At 49.4% G+C, this 7,585-nt stretch overlaps 1 protein-coding gene across 1 annotated transcript in view; it reads left to right on the plus strand.

Annotated features, from left to right (window-relative positions):
* Positions 1-7,585, plus strand: part of NCR2 (natural cytotoxicity triggering receptor 2) — a 16,728-nt gene that overhangs the window by 7,490 nt on the left and 1,653 nt on the right. The window lies entirely within an intron of this gene.

Below are 7,585 nucleotides of genomic sequence, written 5' to 3' on the forward strand. Positions count from 1 at the left end.
TCCCTGGCAGCCTCTGCCTCCACACAGACCTCCTGGGCTCCCCGCAACCTGGTCTCTTCACAGACCCAGACCCAGACCCAGACCTCCTGGGCTCCCCACAACCTGGTCTCTTCACAGACCCAGACCCAGAGCTGTGTGCCTCCCACTGGAGGAGCCAGAGAAGACCCTGAGTCTCCAGCTACCATCACTGTCCCTTCACAGTGAGTTCGGGGGTGCGCCCGTAGCCACACAGGCCTGGGCGGGGACCGGCAGATGAAGACTTGTCTCCATAACCTGTCCTCTCCCCTTCCTGTCCCTCCGCCTTCCAGGCCACAGAACTCCACGCTCCACCCTGGCCCTGCAGCCCCCTGTGCCCTGGTCCCTGTGCTCTCTGGACTCCTCGTAGTCAAGAGCCTGGTGCTGTCGGCCCTGCTCATCTGGTGGTGAGTGTGGTGAGGGTTGGACTTGGGGCAAATGGAACAGGGAACAGCTTCTGCCCAGGATGGAGGGTCAGAGGGGAATCGGCCAGAGAACAGAGGTGGAAATTATAATTGGCAGAGCTCTCCAAACTAAAGCCCTCATGGAGTCCCTCCATCTGACATGTCACACAGGCTTACCTTTGTCCTTCAGCTGCAAACTTGCAGGAATCTCATCCATGTTTCTCTTTCTCTGTGTTTTCTCCTCTCTCTCTCCCTTTCTCTCTCTCTTTCTTCCCCCTACTCCCTTGTCCTCCCTTTCCCTCTCCATTCCTCCCCCTCCCTCTTTCCCATTCCACCCCCTTCCTCTCTCCCTCTCTCTCTACCCCTCCCTCCTCTCCTCTTCTTCCCTCTACCTTTCTCCTTCCGTCTCCCCTCCCCTTCCCCTCCCCCAGTCCTCCATCAGAAACACAGACCTGCACAGCTGGAAAGTCCCTCCCACCACCTGCCCTTCCAGGCAAGCCCAAGTCCAGGGACTCCCTAAAGCCACCATCCCAGGACTCCGCCTCATTCTAGTCCTGAGGGAGAGAGGGTAGACACAGGAGGGAAACAGCACCCAGGGAGAAGGGGATACATGGGAAAAACCATAGGTGGGGCTGAGTGAAAGGTACAGGGACAACTGAGTCAGGCCAGGAGCTGGCTTGCTGGAGGAGGGGCAGGCTTGAGGAGAGGGACGGGGTGGGAGAACGGATTCAAGTCACCTCATGTATTTCTCCCCATATCTCAGGGGTCTCAAGGAATCGGCATGTGCGGCATCAAGGGAGATCTCTGCTGCGCCCAGCTCAGACCAGGCCCCAGGCCCATAGACACTTCCTACTGAGCCATAGGACCTCAGGTGGGCGGCCAGTCTCTGACAAGGCTAGGCTCCCAGGAGCTCCAGGACCTCTGACCTCTGCATTCTCTGCAAAGAAAAGGCCAGAACTTGATCCAAGGCCTTTGGCCACGCCCTCCCTGCAGAGCTGCAGAGCCCAGGCCCTCTACTTGCTCACCCTCAGTTTGCACTGGGGCCAGCACCCCGTTGTGGGTGCAAAGCCCAGCACCTGCAGCACCTTTCTACCAAACCTGAGTCAATGATAAGAATCCTTCTTCCCTGCCTCCTCCTCCTATCTATAGCCCCTGATAAAAGAAAAACTTGAGGCCTGGACCGCTGGGGGCTGACACCTGTAATACCACAACTTTGGGAGGCCAAGGCTGGAGGATTGCTTGAAGCCAAGCGTTCCCGGTTGCTGTGAACCATGATCATGCCACTGCACTCCAGCCTGAGCGACAGAGTGAGACCTTGTCTCTAAAACAGAAAAGAAGAAAAGAAACACTTTAGACAAAAAAAATTCAACCGAGTTTATTTGAGCAAAGAACGATTTGCAAATTGGGCAGCCCTCAGAATCAGAAGAGGTTTAGAGAACTGTGCTCTGCAACCTGGGCAGTTGGAGAGACAGAAAAAGACAGAAGAAAGTGCAAACAAGGAACAAAAAGAAATTGGTCATTTCAAAGGTACCTTCTTTGTAAAAGGTTAAAGCAGAGGGGACTTCCCTACCATACCAGCTAAAACTGGCCTGTGCAGGGATTTGGCTGTTACCTCTCTCTCTCTTAATTTCTCGGAAGGTGAGATAAACAACTTGGTTTTGGCTTGGTGGTGTGGAACCTTAGCACCAGTGACCCCATTTTCGTTTGGGCTGTTGGGCCTAGTGCAGGAGCTCAGTCTAAACCAATGGCCTCTTATTACTCTTATTTAACACCCCAAATCCAGATGCCTGGGTCACCCCAACGTTTCCCTCTCCCTCTCCCCTTGCTCAGCCACACTCTGCCAAGGCCTCCCCTATTGTGCCTCCTCCCCATTTCCTAGTCCCTTCACCTCACACTGGCACTCGGACCACTGTGTCAGCCACCTAATGGGGGGTCCTGTCTTCAGTCCCCGCCTCCTAGATTGTTCCCCTGAGAAGTCCCTTCCCAACAACACCTCTGTGCATTTCCGCCACCCAGGAATTGAAGTCCAGTGTCATTACTGGGGCCCCCACAATGCTTTGCCTAGATCAGCCGCCCTTGCAGCACAGCGCCCCCCTGTGCTGTCCTTACCGCCACCAACATGGCTGCAGCCTCTACAAGGAAGTGAACCTTTCTTTTTTCTGCACAAGCTGGTCAAGAGGCTCCCCAACTCGCCACATTCAAGATCACTCTGAGCCTTGCCCCAGGCCTGTCACCCCCACAGGGCTGTTCTCTCTTTCTGACACTTGCAATCCGATGTTGGACCTACCGATCTGAGCCTGACGTGATTATCTTTCCTCTCCTGTTTGTCATCTATGTTTCTTTATTCCTACTTTCTGAGAAAGTTCCTCAAGGTTACATTCCATTCAAGTGTTTTCAATGTACACGATCACATTTTTCATTTCTAAATGGTCCATTTGTTCTCTGAATGTTCCTTTGTATAGCACGGCATGTTTTATTTTGGCCAGACATATTTTCTCTGGAAATATTAAAGTTTTAACTTTTGAACTTTTCCGAAGCCTTCCATATTTTCTGTGTCCTCCAAGGTGCCCGTCATATTTTTTATTTTCTCCTTTCATTGACCTCTGTCTTTCTTCAGAGCGTTCTGGAAACCTTTGCCGCTTCTCAGCCACCCACTCGCGTGGAAGAGCTCAGAAACCCCGTGCGTGCCGCGGGGTGCCCTGGGCTCCAGGCTGACTGGGTAGGAGCATGGCTCCATTTCTTCTCTTTCACAGCTCGGTTTCTCCAGAAAGGACTTTTAGCTGTCCTCCCTGGGGGTGTAAGTCTAGACCCAGGGTTCTAGGCACCAACTGGAGCAGAGCAAAAGGGTCTCGCTGCCCAATGTCTGTTCCCACCCAAGCCCCCACTGCACACTCTCTCTCTCTGTGGCGCCCTGTGCTCCGAGGGGAGCATCTCTGTGTCACCCTCATCAAAGACTTACCTCAAGCTCTCTGCAGCTGTTGAGAGAGAGGAAAGACAGAGGATGTGGGCAGCTAACCTACTCTCCGTCTCACGGAACCCAGAGAATCTAGAATTCTAAGTGATTCTTAAAGCAGAGCTCCAACCTGTTCTCTGGTTTCTGGCACCCACTTCAACCCTGCCTTAAGAGATACCTGCACTTCCCATTTCTCCACCTTTCTGGGGTTCTCAGGTAAAAACGACTTCCCTCATATTCCCCCACTCCCACCAGCTCTCTATGATCTGTGAAGTCATCTGATTTTACCCACCTTCAAAATGTGTATGGAGCTCTCTGTTCATCCTTGAGGATGGGTTTATGCAATTTTTATCCAGTTATTGCTGCTTTCACCTTCTTGGCAAGAGTGAGGAGGGACCTCAGATTTTCCATCAAAACACCCCTCCCCAGCATCTGCCACCAAGGGCAGGAGCAAGTGAGATCCCAGGTCTCCACTTGCTCATGTAAAGACTCCTGGCCCCCTCCCCTTCCCCGAAGGTAAGCACTCAGACTCCAGTATAGCCTCTTGGTGGCTTATTATATCCCTGTTCACTCCAGTTGCTATAAGACGCCCAGGATGCCCTGGTCCTCCCTCGTCACCCAGAATCCCAACTCAGTAAGACCTTATAAATCGATTACATTAGCCCCATTTCCCATTCGTCCCAAATCCCATAACCTTTCCACCTGCGCACCTGAAGTACACAGTCATCAGCACAAGCCCCTGTGCACTCAGCTTCTCTGAACGTCGCCGCGGTACTCTCCCTGACATCTGCCTGTTCTCTGAGGACGCTACTTTCTCCACAGTTCTCTTGTGGGGGGAGGGGGTGGTTTTTTCTCCTTGACCTCATGCTTCTGAGTCCAAGGGTGGAGTCAGTGTCCTCTGTGCTCCTCACGGCCCCTTCCTATCTTCCTATCCTCCCTAAAGTACTCCACAAGTAGCTTTCTGCCATTAGGCTATATCACTGTGGGTGACCACCCATCATTTCTGCAGATTCTGTACGATCTGGGGCACTGCTGTTTATTCCTCGGGGGTCTTAACCCCAGGCTCAACATCACTCTGACTGTTCCCGCCATAATTCTTGGTGATCTTGGGCCCATGTAGACTCAAGAGCTACATGAATGATTCTTACAAATCCCTGGCATCCAGTTCCTTGGCCTCCAATGGTCTGGTCCTCTTCCCTATCTCAGCCACCCTTGCAGATGATCAGCAAGCACCAACAGCTCCCCTCTTAATCTCATTCCCACCACTCCCTACCTCAATCCTGCTAACCTGATCCCAGTATTGCTTCAACACCACAGGGACCCATGATCCATTAATCCTGCCATCTGCCCCTTTTTCCCATTGCACTCATGCTTTCCTTTCCCTTAGTTTCCATGATCCAACCTCAAATCACTCTTTGGCACACAGCCTCCACTTCTGGGCTCCTCTTCCCTTTTAGTGAACTCCTCCGGGAAAACTGTAACCCTGGTTGGACCTAGCTTCCCGCTTACTCTGTGCCTGTGTCCAGCCAAGATGAATGTGGCTGTGGCTGACAAAATACAATCTATCATCCCGAAGTGTCTCACTGTCAGCATGTGACCTTGAGAGTGAAGTGACTCTGCTCCACTCTAGACCTACATCGTCCCCTGTCTTCCCTCTCTACATGCTCAGCTGGTGTGCCCACATCCTAACTCACTGAAAAGAGAGAGAGAGAGGGGGAAAGAGAGAAAGAGAGAAAGAGAGGGAGGGAGGGAGGGACAGAATGAGAGGGAGAGAAAAAGAGGAGGGAAGGAAGGAAAGAAGGAAGAGGGAGGGAGGGAAGGAAGGAGGAAAAAGAACGTCCACTTGATCCCACCACACCTACCAATCATCTGCCACTCTTCTTCCTCTCACTCTCCCTACTCTCATCTCAAGCCAATCACTTTCCTTCAGCTCCAAATCCCATCTTCTCTTGTCTACACAAGAATATTCCAGCCGAGCATGGAGGTGAGGACTTGTGTGGTCCCAGCTACTCGGGAGGCTGAGGCAGGAGGATTGCTTGAGCCCAAGAGGGTGAGGCTACAGTGAACTATGATCATGCCACTGCACTCCAGCCTAGGTGACAGAGCAAGATCCTGTCTAAAATTAAAAAAGGAATATTCATCCAGGAGCCACCCCTCTCTCCTTCATCATCTTCTTCCCCAGTTGTATGTCATGACTGTCAGAATCTAAATGGGCTCTAATATATTAAACCCTCCCCACTTACAGCCCTCCAGCTACTGCTCCATCATCTTAATGTCCTCTGCAGCAAGGGCCCATGAAAGGACTGGCTGCACCATCAGCCTCCAGGGTTCTCTTCTGTTCTCTCTTGAAGCCACTCCAGCCAGGCCTTTGACTGTGCCACTCCTTGAAACACCTCCAGTGACTTCTGCACTGTGAAATCCAGCAGCCAATGCTGAAACCTCCTCATCCTGGGAAGAGGAGCACCCTAGGCATGGCCTTCCACTTCTGCCTTCGTGAGATGCTTTCTTCCCGGGCTTCCAGGAAAAAAGAACTCTTGTGACTTTCTCCTGACTCATTTGATGCTGTGTAATAAACTAGCCCCAAAACATACTAACTTAAAACAACAAATGATACATATTCATTAGGTCACATGTTTTTTGGGGGGTTGGGGGTGTGGCCAGAAATTTGGGAACAACTTAGCTGGGTGCTCCTGGCTCAGAACCTCTCTGGTATTGCAGTCAGGATGTCAGCAAGAAATGCAGTGGTGGGGAGTTTGATGGAGGGCCGTTTCCAAGACGGTGCACCCTCACGTGGCTGCTCACACAGACCTGAGGTCTTTGCCATATGAGCCTTTCTTCACCGCAAGGGAAATAACTCCCCAGTGTGACTGATCCAAGAGAGGGTGCGGAAGGAGGAAGTCATAGTGCCATTAATAACCTAGTCTCTGAAATCACAAACTGTTGCTTCTGCCATATTCTACTCATTAGAAGCCAGTCATTGGGTCCAGCCCTGGGATTCACCTCCATCCTTGAAGGAAGGTATATTAAAGAATTAGCACATGTATTTTAAAACCACCACAGTACTCGCTCTGGCCACAAATTATTTACATTCCTCCCACACGCAAAAATACACTTAGTCCCACCAAAGGTCTCCCAAAGTCTCATCCCATTATGGCATCAGGATGAGGTCCAGGAACTCGTCATTTAAACCAGGTCCGGGTGTGGAGGAAATTCCTCAGGTGTAGTTCCTCAAGTACAATTCTCAGTATGAAGACCTGTGAACTAGAGACAAGTTATCTGCCACACACACACACACACACGCGCGCACACACACACACACAACCCCAATGTCCAATGTAGTACAGTCGTAGGAAAACCACTACAGATATTCTTGTTCAAAAGAAGTGGAAGGGGGAGGCAAAAAAAGGTCACTGGTGCTTAGAAAATCAGAACTTTAGCTGGGCAAATGTTGGAAATTCCTTGATTCAAACACTGCTCAACACCTACCTAGAAATAATTCTCAGTGGTCGTGGCTCCTGCCTCTGTGCTTGAGTGTCTTCTGAGCCACCCTTCTCTTTCCATGAAAGGCAGCCCATATTTACAGCTTCGTAATTTCCTTAGGCTGCTTCCTGCCAGTTTAATTTGGGGGATACATGCTATTTCTGTTCCTTTCAGTCCAATCTGGCAGTGTTTTGTGAATGTCATTCTCTTACAAAATATGTGGATCTCCTGTAAAACTTACTGTGACTCACTCCATTAGACAAAGACCATACCCACAAATTTCTCTAAGAGAAGATCTGTTCCACACCATGTGCTTCTGCCAAGACAGTGAGGATAATGTCTTTATACTTCTTAGAAGCTCTAATGTTTGACTGAAAAATCTATGAAGCACACACCCTTAAATTCATGAAAGGGCCTTTTGCTTGAGACACTATGTGAAATAATAATAATTATATACTATTAAAATCATTATGATTTTATATAAATTATAATAATAATTTTTATTATATTTTTATTTTAATATATATTTTATACCTTTTATGTTTTATATATTTTATATTAATTTTTATTAATAAATTAATAAATTTTAATAAATTATGTATATATTCTTATATATAATTTTCATATATATATATATCTTTGACCTCTGTTCCTGACACAGAGCTCCTAAGACCCTTATAAACAGGAGTGCTAAGAGAATCTTTTGTTCTCACATTTGGTCTTTTTGACCTCT

The sequence above is a fragment of the Mandrillus leucophaeus genome, unplaced genomic scaffold (genome assembly GCF_000951045.1).
Source record: "Mandrillus leucophaeus isolate KB7577 unplaced genomic scaffold, Mleu.le_1.0 Scaffold3, whole genome shotgun sequence".
In the NCBI taxonomy this organism is placed as follows: Eukaryota; Metazoa; Chordata; class Mammalia; order Primates; family Cercopithecidae; genus Mandrillus; species Mandrillus leucophaeus.